The sequence below is a fragment of the Scyliorhinus torazame genome, chromosome 13 (assembly GCF_047496885.1).
Source record: "Scyliorhinus torazame isolate Kashiwa2021f chromosome 13, sScyTor2.1, whole genome shotgun sequence".
Classification (NCBI taxonomy): Eukaryota; Metazoa; Chordata; class Chondrichthyes; order Carcharhiniformes; family Scyliorhinidae; genus Scyliorhinus; species Scyliorhinus torazame.
The window spans coordinates 62942072-62955804 of NC_092719.1; the positions used below are offsets into that span (position 1 = coordinate 62942072).

The following is a 13733-nucleotide window of genomic DNA, read 5'->3' on the forward strand; positions in this document are numbered from 1 at the left end:
GTAGGATGACTGTATGCTGATGGAAGGCAGATCACTTGTAGGTAGGTCGAAGAAGTTCTAATATCCCTCAACGCCTGGTATCATGATGTGTTGGATGCTCTGGATCCGTGGAACACATACAGGCCACCAACACTTAAAATAGTGCAACACTATTTTATTAAGTCAGAAACTGTTGAACATACTTTCACTGTGGGTTAACACGATGTTAGATTAAACTAAAGACCTATGCCTGTCCGAACCAGTCTATGCACTCAGCACATGGTGAGGATCTGTGCTGTAAGCTGTAAGCTCTGTCCTTGTAGGTGGCTGTGTTCCGAATGAGCGGGAACTCTGATGCCCCCTGTCTTTATAGTGCGTGTGCTCCAACTGGTGATTGGCTGCGGTATTGTGTGTTGATTGGTCTTGCTGTGTGTCCATCAGTGTGTGTGTCTGCACCATGATATACTGGTGTATATTATGACAAATCCCTCTTCCTAACTTTCACACATGGGGAAATGGCCATTTCCTGAGGAAAAGTTGAGGGAAGTAGATCTTATTTATTCTACTCCTACCTTTTATATTCTTTATTTTTGAGTGCTCATCCAAATCCCTTCTGAAATAATGCTCTGTTCTGCTTCAATAGTCAATTGTGACCATTAACTTAATGTACTATTAAACTGTGGTGAAAATATCTTCTATAGGAGTGATCATATTGAGTAAATACATGCTTTGTTACAGATTCGCCAACTAATTGAAATAATCACTCACAATCCATGCTGTCAAAACCTTTCGGAAACCTACATTAGATTTGACCTTAATCATTTCCATACACTGAAGCTGCATTACAACACTATTATCTCAGTAGAATTGAGATGGACGATTGGCTATTTTTAAGAATGAGCTCTGCATTTTGACCTGTGCAGCCAGAATTGTCAGATGGTCACACTATTGTTTTGCAATGTGCAAGGTTATCATCTCCTGTTTTCTTTATTTGATTCTCTACAGGGACAGGATTAATCGTCACTTTGCAGAAACAGGAACTGCTAAACAATACCACAGCCTACTTTCTGAAGGATGACGGCAAGGTGAGAAACCAGGGCAAGAAAACTGGCGCAGCCTGCGGCAAACGCGCCACGAAACAATGAGACTACGGATTGGAGCAAACAAAAGTTACTGTGTGTAAATAATCCTCACATTGAGCTAGTTATGTTAGCAGGGACATCTAAATATAGACGCCAGAAATATAAGATGAGTGCCATAACTTGCAGAGAACATTTATGAAATCTGCAGTATGACACCCACCTTTTCCTCTGCGCTGCACAATTACATATTGACGTGTGTGCAGGTGCTTTAATGCTTATTTGCGAGTTTGCGCTCTGTGCAACATTCCTGTTGCCAGCTGTAGCCACAAAACTGCGACGGCGTTGCTCACTGGTGAGTGTGCAGTGAGGCCAGGGCGATAATGACACCCAAAGACTGGAAACAGCTGCAGAACCCATTTAAACATTGCAGAACATGCCCCCGTAGCTGATAGGCTGGGGAAAATCAACGGTTAGCACAATGGTTCAGTGTCACAGACAGCGGCTTTCAGTGATGGTGAAATCCAGAGTTCCTACAGGCAGTCAAGCTGCGAGCAGCTGGTCAGGGTCAGTGGAAGAAAGGTTTCTGCTTGGAAAGTGATTGGTGAACATATCCACGCCAAACTCACCACAAGAACTCAGGAAGAAATGAGGGAAATGTTCCATTCCAGGCTGGTTGTCAAGGCAATCTGAATGAGTTAGCAAATAGAAAAATTGTTGACTTCATATATACGGTAGATAGTTACATGGACTGTGAAGATTATTAATTAGGCCTAGTAATTCAATTCACATAGAAAAAAACGATTTATATAGTGTCATTCATAACGTCAGGAAACACCAAATTGCTGCACAGCCAATGAAGTACATAGACCTAACTGCTGAAGTATGTAACACGAAGATAAGGCAAGGTAAGTGTTACAATCATGTTCATTGCTTCACATATGAAATTATGGTATACTGGAGTCAATGAGTGAAGGCATTAACCAAAGTGAAATTACCCTTCCTAAAGTGCATTGCTGCTTTTTTTAACAAGCAAAAATAGCCCTTATCGTGTATATATTTGGCACTGACACCTAAAAGCCACTGATATAATTTCAGTAGAAGAAAACATTTATCATATCTGAGACTGTCAGGGGCACCATTCTGCTCGAGAATGATGTGGTAGAGCCAGGTATTGTGGTACCTGAGAGGCTGATGACCATTGGTTAGACCCAGGAGTCTACCATTGGCTGTATTATGTAACTCCGCCCTGAAGGTGGAGTATAAGAGATGGTGCCATCCCAGCAGCCTTCACTTTCTGGACCGAAGCTGCTGGGGAAACGGTTCGAGTAGATTAAAGCCTTCAGTTATGAAATCACTACATTTTGAGTGTAATTGATTGCGCATCAATTTAATCTACTAGACTTAAGCTGGAAGGATGAATCTCCGAATCAAATCGGAGGGCCTTCAACTCAGCCCCCACGCGGAGAACTCAGCTGCAATTTTTAAACACTGGCCGGCGTGCTTTAAAGGCTACCACGAGACGGCCGGAGGCACCCCCACAGAAGGACAGAAAATGCACCTCCTGCGCTCAAGGGTCAGCCCTGGGATCTACCCCTTTATCGAGGAGGCGGCGAACTATGATGGCGCGATCGAACTGCTAGAAGGACACTATATCCGCCCTGTAAATCAGGTCTACGCTCGCCACCTGCTTGCGACTAGGCGGCAAAGCCCCGAAGAATCGTTGGAAGATTTCTGCCGGGTGCTACTTGTGCTGGGCCGAAACTGTGGCTGCCCGCAAGTTTCAGGGAGCGAGCACACGGAACTTTTAATCAGGGATGCTTTCGTAGCAGGTATGAGCTCCCCAGATATCCGCCGGAGACTCCTAGAAAGGGCCACTCTCGGACTTAGAGAGGCACGGGCCCTGCAGGGTCCATGGAAGTTGCCTCCAGAAACGCGCAGTCCTATGCGCCCGACCGCGCGGCGCCCCCCTGGGCTGCGTGGCACCCCGCAACGGCAGCCCCACAGACCTTCCCCCTGACCCCGCAGGCCAGCGCTACGAGACGGCCCGCTAATGCCGCCGGGCCCCGCTGTTTCTTCTGCGGGCAGGCAAATCATCCCCGCCCGTGCTGCCCGGCCCGCACTGCCTCCTGCAAAGAGTGCGGCAAGAAGGGCCACTTTGTGGGGGTCTGCCAGGCCTGCGCCGTGGCCACAGTCTCTAGCGACTGTGGCACGCCGCGGCAACCCCCCCTTCAGGCCCCGACTGCCCAGCGCTCACCGCCACCCCCTATCATAGCGCCACGTGTGACCCACGGGCATGGCCATCTTGCCCCCCGGACACCACGCTGGACAGGTGGACGCCGCCATTTTGTCCATCGCCACCACCATCTTGTTCATCCCCGGACACCATGTGCGACCCATGGGTGACGCCATCTTGGATGGGGCCCCAGGCCCCCAGCATGGCCGACTACACGCTGCCCGATCAGAACTCGCAATTGCTTCATCTGGCCTCGGTAACACTGGACCAAAGTCGACCCCGGACACTCGCAACGGCTACAAAGACGGTCTTCATCAACGGCCACGAGACGTCTTGCCTGATTGACTCTGGGAGCACGGAAAGCTTTGTTCACCCTGACACGGTAAGGCACTGTTCACTTGTAACCCACCCTGTAAATCAAAGGATCTCCCTGGCTCCGGGTCACACTCGGTGGAGATAAAAGGGTTCTGCCTAGCGAACCTCACTGTCCAAGGCAGGAAATTCGACAATTTCGCCTGTATGGCCTGCCGCACCTCTGCACGGCTACCCTCCTGGGGCTGGACTTCCAATGCCATTTGCAAAGCCTGCCCTTTAAATTTGGCGGCTCTATACCTCCCCTTACTGTCTGCGGCCTCGCGACCTTTAAGGTCGACCCGCCTTCCCTGTTTGCGAACCTCACCCCGGACTGCAATCCCGTCGCCACCAGGAGCAGGCGGTACAGTGCTCAGGACCGGACCTTCATCAGGTCAGAGGTCCAAAGGCTGCTGGGGGAAGGGGTCATCGAAGCGAGCAACAGTCCCTGGAGAGCTCAAGTACTGGTGGTAAAGACCGGGGAGAAACATAGGATGGTCATTGACTATAGTCAGACCATAAACAGGTTTACGCAGCTGGACGCGTACCCTCTCCCCCGTATAGCCGACCTGGTAAACAGGATCGCACAATACAAGGTCTTCTCCACGGTGGATCTCAAGTCCGCCTACCACCAGCTACCCCACCATAATAGTGACCGCAAGTACACTGCCTTTGAAGCAGATGGGCGGCTCTATCAATTTTTAAGGGTTCCCTTTGGTGCCACTAATGGGATCTCGGTCTTCCAGCGAGAGATGGACCGAATGGTTGACCGGTACGGCTTACGCGCAACGTTCCCGTATCTGGATAACGTCACCATCTGCGGCCATGACCAGCAGGACCATGACACCAACCTCCGCAAATTTCTCCAGACCGCGAAAATTCTTAATCTGGCATACAATAAGGATAAATGCATGTTTAGCACCGACCGTCTAAGCATTCTAGGCTACGTAGTGTGAAGTGGAGTTATAGGCCCCGACCCTGAGCGCATGCGCCCCCTTATGGAGTTCCCCCTCCCTCACTTCCCCAAGGCCCTGAAGCGCAGCCTCGGGTTCTTCAGCTGTTATGCACAGTGGGTCCCCAACTACGCAGTTAAAGCCCGACCCCTAATCCAGTCCACAACCTTCCCCCTGTCGACGGAGGCCTGGCAGGCCTTCAGCCGCATCAAAGCAGGCATTGCAAAGGCCACGAGTCCCTCCCCTTCCAGGTCGAGGGCGATGCGTCTGACGTAGCTCTGGCGGCCACCCTCAACCAAGCGTGCAGGCCCGTGGCTTTCTTCTCCCGTACCCTCCATGCTTCCGAAATTCGCCATTCCTCGGTCGAAAAAGAGGCACAAGCCATAGTAGAAGCTGTGAGACATTGGAGGCATTACCTGGCTGGCAGGAGATTCACTCTCCTCACGGACCAACGGTCGGTTGCCTTCATGTTCGATAATGCACAGTGGGGCAAGATTAAAAACGACAAGATCTTGCGGTGGAGGATAGAACTCTCCACCTTCAACTACGAGATCTTGTACCGTCCGGGGAAGCTCAACGAGCCTCCTGATGCCCTGTCCCGCGGCACTTGTGCCACTGCACAAGTGGACCGCCTCCGATCCCTCCACGAGGACATCTGCCACCCGGGGGTCACTCACTTTTTCCATTTTGTCAAGACCCGCAACCTGCCCTACTCCATCGAGGAGGTCAGGTAGTCACCAGGGACTGCCAAATCTGCGCAGAGTGCAAACCGCACTTCTACCGGCCGGAGAGGGCGCACCTGATAATGGCTTCCCGTCCCTTTGAACGCCTCAGCATGGATTTCAAAGGCCCCCTCCCCTCCACCGACCGCAACACTTATTTCCTGTACGTGATTGACGAGTACTCTCGGTTCCCTTTCGCCATCCCCTGCCCAGACATGACCACAACCACCGTCATCAAGGCCCTCCAGGGTATCTTTACACTGTTCGGTTTCCCCGCGTACATACAGTGATAGGTGGTCCTCCTTTATGAGTGATGAACTGCGTCAATTCCTGCTCAGCAAGGGCATCGCCTCGAGCAGGACGACCAGTTACAACCCCCGGAGAAACGGGCAGGTAGAGAGAGAGAACGGAACAGTCTGGAAGACTGTTCTACTGGCCCTACGGTCCAGGGATCTCCCAGTCTCCTGCTGGCAAGAAGTCCTCCCGATGGCCCTCCATGCCATCCAGTCGCTGCTCTGTACAACCACAAATCAGATACCTCATGAACGTCTCCCTGTTTTCCCCAGGAAGTCCTCCTCCGGGACCTCGCTCCCAACCTGGCTAGCGACACCCGGACCCATCCTGCTTCGGAAGCACGTGCGGGCGCACAAGTTGGACCCGTTGGTCGAGAAGGTCCACCTGCTGCACGCTAACCCCAAGTACACCTATGTGGCATTCCCTGACGGCCGGCAAGATAAAGGCTCCCTTCGGGACCTGGCGCCCGCCGGAACCCCACGCACACCTGAACCATTGCACCCCCCCCCCCCCCCCCCACAGCACCTCATTGGGGGGTCTGTCCTCCCGCCGCTCCTGCCTCGGCCATCCCACCCACCGATGCCCCCTACAGGCGCCCCCCCCCCCCCCCCCGCCCCCCCCGTGTCAACCTTTTACCCCAACAGCGCCGCCTAGGGGCGACGAAGCTGCCAGCGAGGACGAAACCACACTCCCGGAGTCGCAACCACCTGGACACCCACCAGAATCACCACCGAAGCCCAGACGCTCCAGAAGGACGACCAGGCCACCCGATCGACTGATTGCTTCGCTGTGACTCTAACTGTGAACTTTGTAAATATCCTCGACAGCACGGTACCTCCATACCTGATGTAGCCACCTAAATTGGCCAGCTCCCGATTTAAAATGGCGAACGCAAAGGCTGATGGGAAAGTCAGCCAACATAGACAGAAACCAGCAGCTGCAAGTTTGCTGTGTATTTACCTCTACAAAGGCCAGACAACATCGATACCAGCGACCATCAGCATAACAAAGTAGCAGCCATCTGCATACTGATGAGCAATCCCCGGGAACAATAAGTAACATTTTGGACACACAAAGCAAAGCCAGACTCCTCGGCGCCAGCAGGAGCCAACACAAAGGAGGTGAACGAGCACCTCAAGACTGCCCATCGATCAGGGAACCGCTCCAGTATTGGAGAAATCGAACCAAGCGATTGGGACAAAATCCAATCACTTGGGACCAGGTACAGGGTCCGCCCCGAAAGGCGGGAAGCCCCTGGGGACTATAAGAGTTAAGCCCCAAGTTCAAATCGCTCTCTCTTCACCTCTGCGTCCTGCCCGGGTCACCCAGCAACACGAACTAACATTGACCGTGACCGGTGCAGTGACCCCTGAGCAAAGTAAGTCTTAATTCAACGCTCGCTACGAGATAGGCGCTCCTAGCTACCAATCCGTACCAACTTCAAATCCCGCAGACTCAGAATGTGAACGAAAGGCCATTTGTTCCCCTGACCTGGTGGGCCAGTCCGAAGTTAAGTATAGGCCTGTTAGTTGTAGAAGTAGCTTAGACGTAGAATTTGTGCATGAGTAGCGATTACTGTATAAAGTAAATGTGCTTTGATTTGAATCTTACTAATCGGTGTATTGGGTTATTCATCATTACTCAGACTTGAACCTCGTGGCGATATCATAAAGATACCTGGCGACTCAAGAGCAAAGGTAATAAAACAGAGCAATTGAACCAAGGAGAAAGTTAGCAATATTGGTCATACCATGCGACTGTTACCGCTGGCCACCACCCCCGCCGGACTCTTTTTTAACAGGGGGTGAATGTGGTAGTACCAGGTATTGCGGTACCTGAGAGGCTGATGACCATTGGTTAGACCCAGGAGTCTACCATTGGCTGTATTACGTAGCTCCGCCCTGAAGGCAGAGTATAAGAGATGGTGCTGTCCCAGCAGCCTTCACTTTCTGTATCGAAGCTGCTGGGGAACAGGTTCTAGTAGATTAAAGCCTTCAGTTATGAAATCACTTCGTCTTGAGTATAATTGATTGCGCATCAAATGGTGTGGTGATTCTTGTTCTCAGGATGAACGTTGTAGTGTTCACAAAGACCGCAAAAAGCTATGTTCATAAACATAGCTAAAATTTATTTACACTACTTAAATTAAGCTCGACCACTAACTCCAAAAGTAAACAATAATCTAATCTACACTCAACTGCATGAGTCTCAACACTCTATCTAATAATGTGCTGGTCTCTCTATCACTGCTTTCTCTAGCTCTCCTCTCCAGCTCTCTCCCAGAGTACAGTGAGTCACTGCCTTATATACTTCTGTATAATAGCTCCGTCTATTGGTTAATTACATCATTACATTAACCCTTTGTTATCTGTACATTTCCTATAATGTCACAAATGGGAGTTACATACAGACCAGCTGGAATACAGGCTACCGATAGAATATGTAGGCTAAAAGAAAATAAATGCTTTTCATAAACCACAGCTCATCAGTAATGACATTGAACTGCAAAGGTGCCTTTCTGTACACATGAATGATGCCTCTGCTCTCATATGCAGCAGCAGGCGGTGAGATGCAGTAAGGCCCTTCAGAGTACGCCAGGCAATGCAGTGTGACCAGAATGTGCACTAAACAGAAGTTAGCAGCCCACAGCCGGACATATCGAGATTGTCAGATGATAAAGGGGATGGAACACAACTGGTCGATGCACAGAGGAGAAATGAGTGCATAAGAGATGTGGCCTCAGGTGAAGAATGGAGGCATAGCTTGCCGATCAATTGGCTACAGATGCACTTCATGATATTGCAGCATTGAGTAATGACTATGCTAAACTTAGATCATGTGGAAAGATCACTTGAGTTTCCATCTCAAAGGATAGAAAGTAAGACTAATGCAGACTGTCTGGTAGCTGCATTGACCGCTACTTTGATGTTCAGCTTAGAATCTACAGAGCAACAACAGAAGACAGACACCAAGAAGTTATGTCAAACGTTCACAGGTCCTGTGCTTGCTAGATCAATGGTCAATCGGGGAATGAAAAGCAACAACATGATAAATGTGCAGCAGGTATTATACCTCCGAACTGACAAAAACTGGTACAGTTAACACAAAGGGTATGCCTGGCACTATGAAGACAAACTATGCTGGTTACTTATACATGCACAAACAAGGACAATAATGTTTGGCTCAGAAGCATCAACCAGTCTGTACACTCATCCAGGGAAAGTCACTATTTGGTACATTGTGTGGAAGTTTTATCATTTGATGGATAGAACACAGTAGAATAGCTTGAAATAGTGCATCATATCCACAGAGGGACAACATACTTATGTTATAGCACCAAAAATAGGAACATTTATCCAAAAGCTACTGGTGTTTATTTTGCTAGTAGTCCTTAATATGCAAACTTTCTGTTATGCAGAAAGGCAAAGGCAAATGTATCGGTCAGAATAGTTCTGAAGACTAGCTTTGCCATTTGCTCACAGTCAAGGGATCTGAATCATCACTTTGGCAAATAAATATTCATTCAGTAAAAAATTTGAAACTTGGATATGCCTCATTGTTTCTCACTGTGCCCCTGTACAGGTATTCATCAAAGTCGTTATCAACCATGGCTTCGCCATTCATTCCAGATCACGTCAAAGTTCTTCGATTCTTCCCTTCTCGCTAAACAGGTGAGTCATGTTGCATGAGCAAAACTGAAACAAAAAGTATACTGCAAGGAATGTGTGCATGAATTATTTTTGCAATGGCATTCCATGCCATTTATACATTTAATGAGTTTTAATTGACATGTATTTCTGTGAATTACTCGTGACTAACTAGTCATATCTGTAGAGTCAGAGATGCCCTGTACTTCAAGCAATTTTGTCATTCTAATACTCTAGCTGTCTCTGTTGTTAATGTTGGGATAGCTGCTGTAGTGGATGTCTATATGGGTGACAAAGAAGAGCTTTAGCGGCATGTCCAACGCAACTATTTGCAACTTTCTCCTGATGTGCCTCCTACTGGTGCCTGGATGAGAGTGGCATTCACCTCCACTGAAAGGGCAATACTGATACTTTATTGTGTTTACAGGTCACTGTTAACCAGACGGCAGAGTTTTCTCACCAAGTGCTAAGCCTCAGCCTTGTGAGGCATGGCTCTCATCAGGCCCACATAGTTTAATCTTGGCTGGCCGTGCATTGCCCTCTAATAGTTTTCAGCAACTGATGTCTCTCCTGTGAACTCCTCACTCCCTCTCTGTAGTTCCTTCGTTTAGCACGCCACAATTTAATAATAAATTACAACATCCCTGCAGTGTTTGCAGAAGTCACCAGTTAAACAATGTGTGCAATATTGCATCGCCTTTATTTGTAGTCATTTTTTTTTTCTTCTACTGAATGCTGAGTATGCGCCATAGCACCACATGCATTTTGCAGCACCCAGAATAATTGCACACATTTTTCTTTGCAGTTGAATCTAATGAGGGTTCCCAGCAGAGAAATCAGGAACAAGATTTTCTTAAATCTCCCTTTTTCTACCTAATTAGATTCCTGCATTTGAAGACCTTGATGATTTCAGTGAATAGCACCACTAATGCCAATTTCTATAAATTCAGCCATTGTGCATGAACATCTCAGCATGAGATACTCATCTTATTATTCCTAAAGTCACATGCAGAGGAAAATATCACTCCTCATCTTATTATGCCACTGGAAAGAATAAGAAATCTTCATAACTACCTTACTAAGTATTAGCTTTTTGAATTTGATGAAGAATCTACTTCTTTCCGTTTGGTCTATTTTTTCTATAATCAAAAGTGAACAGGGTATACATTTAATTTTTAAAAAATAGTTTTTATTGGTTTGCATCTGATAGTTACATTGCAGAGGACATTAAGCAGTAACATAGAGGTCGTTACAAACTGTGCACATATTCATATATGTACAGGAAGAGACTATGATAGCTATGTACAAGTCCAGGAGGTGACCAAAACAGTGGGTGCATAGGTATTATTGTTGGAGTCCTGGTTTTGGATTCCCCCGACCTCGGCCACTCCTTCTGTGCCATTCCTGTGCCGTGTGCATTCCCTCCTGGTATTAGAACATACCAGGGGCACCTTTGCTGCCACCTGGGCACACCGCTGGTGCAGTCCGTTTGTTCCCTCCAGTTCCCCAGCCTTGTTTACATTGCGTCCTGGTTAATATTCCCTCCCCTTCTCCTACCCCCAGCCTCTTCCATTCCTCCGCTCCCTCTCCCCTCCTCCCCATCTTCCTACCCTCCTCCTTCTTTTCATTCTTTTGATAGTACTAGTTCTACCTTTCTCCCCCTAACCCCCCACCCCCAATTGGCTGCTAGTTATGAACACGTCTTGTAACAGGCTGGTGATTTGCTACCACATATTGTGGATCCTCGTATGGTGAATTTTATTTTTTCCAATTCAAAGAATTCTGCTAAGTTGGACAGCCAGTCTGTGGCCGTGAGTGGCGCTGCTGATCTCCAGTCGAGCAGGAGTCTCCGGCGGGTGATCAGGGAGGACAAGGCACCTCTCCCTGTGAACAATTCTGGCTGTTCCGAGATGCCGAAGAACGCCACTAGTGGGCACGGCTCCACCCTCACTTCCAAACCCTGGACATTTCCTCAAAGAAAGCTGTCCAGCCTGGGCAGGACAAGAACATGTGGGTGTGGTTGGCCGGGTCACCATGACACCGCTCACGTTTATCCTTCATATCCAGAAAGAACCCACTCGTGCGTGTTCTCGTCAAGTGTGCCCGGTGCAGTACTTTCAGATGCGCTAGGCTCAGCCCTGCGCATGAGGAGGTAGAGTTCGCCCAGTGCAGTGCTTTGCTCCAGATTCCTCCCCTCTGTCTCTCTGCCTAACTTTTCCATCCATTTCTCCAGTGCCTCAACCAATGGTGACTGTACTTCTTCCAGTAGTCATCCGTACATGCCCGCGCAGTTGCCATCCCCTAGTTCGCCCACGGTCAGGAGTCTGTCCAGTAGGGAGTGTCCTGGTAGTCGGGGAAACGTGGTTGTCTCATTATGGACGAAGTTCCTTAGCTGCAAGTATCGCATCACGTTCCCTTTTGGGAGGTGAAGTTTGTCTGTCAATTCTCCCAGAGTCGCTAACCTGCTATCTATGTATAGGTCCCCCATCAACCTGTTTCCACCATTTAAAGGTGGCGTCTGGTGTCAGCGGGGGAATTTATGGTTCTTGCAGATGGGCACCATGGTGGACATTTCTGGTGCCTGAGCTGGTTCCACGTTCTCAGCATGGCCACCACTACTAGATTCCTTGAGTATTTGGCCAGGGGGAATGGGAGTGAGGCCATGGCCAGCGCCCGGAGAGATGGTCCTGTGCAGGAACGCTCCTCTGTCTTTCCACATTCTGCTCCCGGCTCTGCAAGCCAGCTTTGTACTCCCTCCGCATTGGCTGCCCAGTGGTATAATTGTTTTTCCTTCTTTGCAATACCCTCTTACGGATTCTAAGGCTCATTCCTCCCCACCACATGCACAAATGTCATGATAGATTTGTCGAGTTTAGTGAAGACATTCCTTGGGGATGAAGATCGGGAGGGATCTGAATAGCAAGAGGAATCTGGACAGCACGTTCATCTTGATCGGCTGCTCTCTCCCTGCCAAGTAGAGTGGGAGCGAGTGCCAACTTAGTAAGTCTTTCTTTACCTCCTCCACCAAACTCGACAGGTTCCATTTGTGGATCCGTGTCCAGTTGTGGGCTATTTGGATCCCCAAGTATCGGAATTTGGTGTGGGGCAGCTTGAACGGCAACTCTCCCAGCTCTGATTTGCCCCCTTGCAGGTTCATGGGAAATGTCTCACATTTGCTCAGGTTACATTTGTAACCTGAGAAGGCTCTGAACGCCCCGAAGAGTTCCATTATTTCTCCTATGCTGGCTAGGGCGTTTGAAAGCGGAGCAGGCCATCCGCATAAAGTGAGACTCTGTGCTCCCGGTCTTCTCTCTGAATGCCTCTCCACCCCTTCGCTGATCTGAGAGCGATGGCCAGTGTTCAATTGCCAAGGCAAACAGTAATGAGGACAAATGCCTTTGTGCAGCCTGACATATCCAGAGCCGATGGTATTTGTCCTTACGCTCGCCATGGAGGTGCTGTACAGTAGTTTTACCCACGAGGTGAACACTGGCCCAAACCCAAAACTGTTCCAGTACCTCTGTAAGGTGCTTCCATTCAACTCTGGCAAAGGCCTTCTCTGCATCCAGGGGGATGATTACTTCTGGTGTCTCCTCCCTGGTTGAGGTCATGATCATGTTCAGCAGGTGCCCAATGTTCACTTTTAGTTGTCCACCTTTAACAAAACCCATCTGATCTTCTGTAGCTACCTCTTGCACACAACTCTCCAGTCCTTTCGCCAGGGCCTTTGCCAGGACTTTGGCGTCAGTATTCAGGAATGAGATGCGTCTATATGACTCACACTCCGTCGGGTCTTTATCTTTCTTAGGGATTACTGTTATCAAGGCCTGTGCCAGCGTGGGCAGCAGTGTCTCCCTCGATAGTGCATCATTGAACATCTCCTGCAGTTGGGGGCCAGTGCTGCCGCAAATATTTCACAGAGGTCCTCCCGGAATCCATCCGGACCAGTGCCTTCTCCGCCTGCATGGAGTTAATGCCCTGCAAGATTGCCCCAGAGGGCAAGCACCTGGGGGCCTCCGATCCCCTGAAAGACTCCCGTTTGTGGAGACCAGTCCTGCTAGTGCCGCCTGGGTGATAAATGGCACGAGCACTGGGAAACATGTGGCTAAAGCGCTCGCTATGGGGCTCTGTTCGCATTTGGTTAGATCGGGCCTTACTGTACAAAGGAGGCAACTACGTGGGTGAGATTTACCGGCTGTTCACGCCAGCGGGAAATTCCGGTCCCACGCCGGCGCATGGGTTTCCCAACGTCAAGGGGTGCTGTCAATGGGTGTGCCATTGAATGTCAATAGGCGATGGTTAGATTCTCTCTTGTTGGAGATGGTCATTGTCTGGTACTTGTATTATGGGCCAGGGTTTAGAAAACTCCAAAATATATCATGGAGTTCACCTGACCCACGACTTTTAATAGATTTTGGTTATGGGGAGCACAAGGGCCCACTCTTCAGGTGTTATGCAACAGAAACCTTAAG

General features: G+C 49.2%; 1 protein-coding gene across 1 annotated transcript in view; it reads left to right on the forward strand.

Moving 5' to 3' along the window:
• Nucleotides 1–1589: 1589 nt before the first annotated feature.
• The window catches only part of LOC140388067 (potassium voltage-gated channel subfamily A member 1-like), a 305257-nt gene continuing 293113 nt past the window's right edge, over nucleotides 1590–13733 (forward strand). Inside the window, exons 1-2 of the transcript XR_011934077.1 lie at nucleotides 1590–1966; nucleotides 9197–9285. The gene's annotated coding sequence lies outside the window, so the exon portion shown is untranslated. The remainder of the gene's footprint in view (nucleotides 1967–9196; nucleotides 9286–13733) is intronic.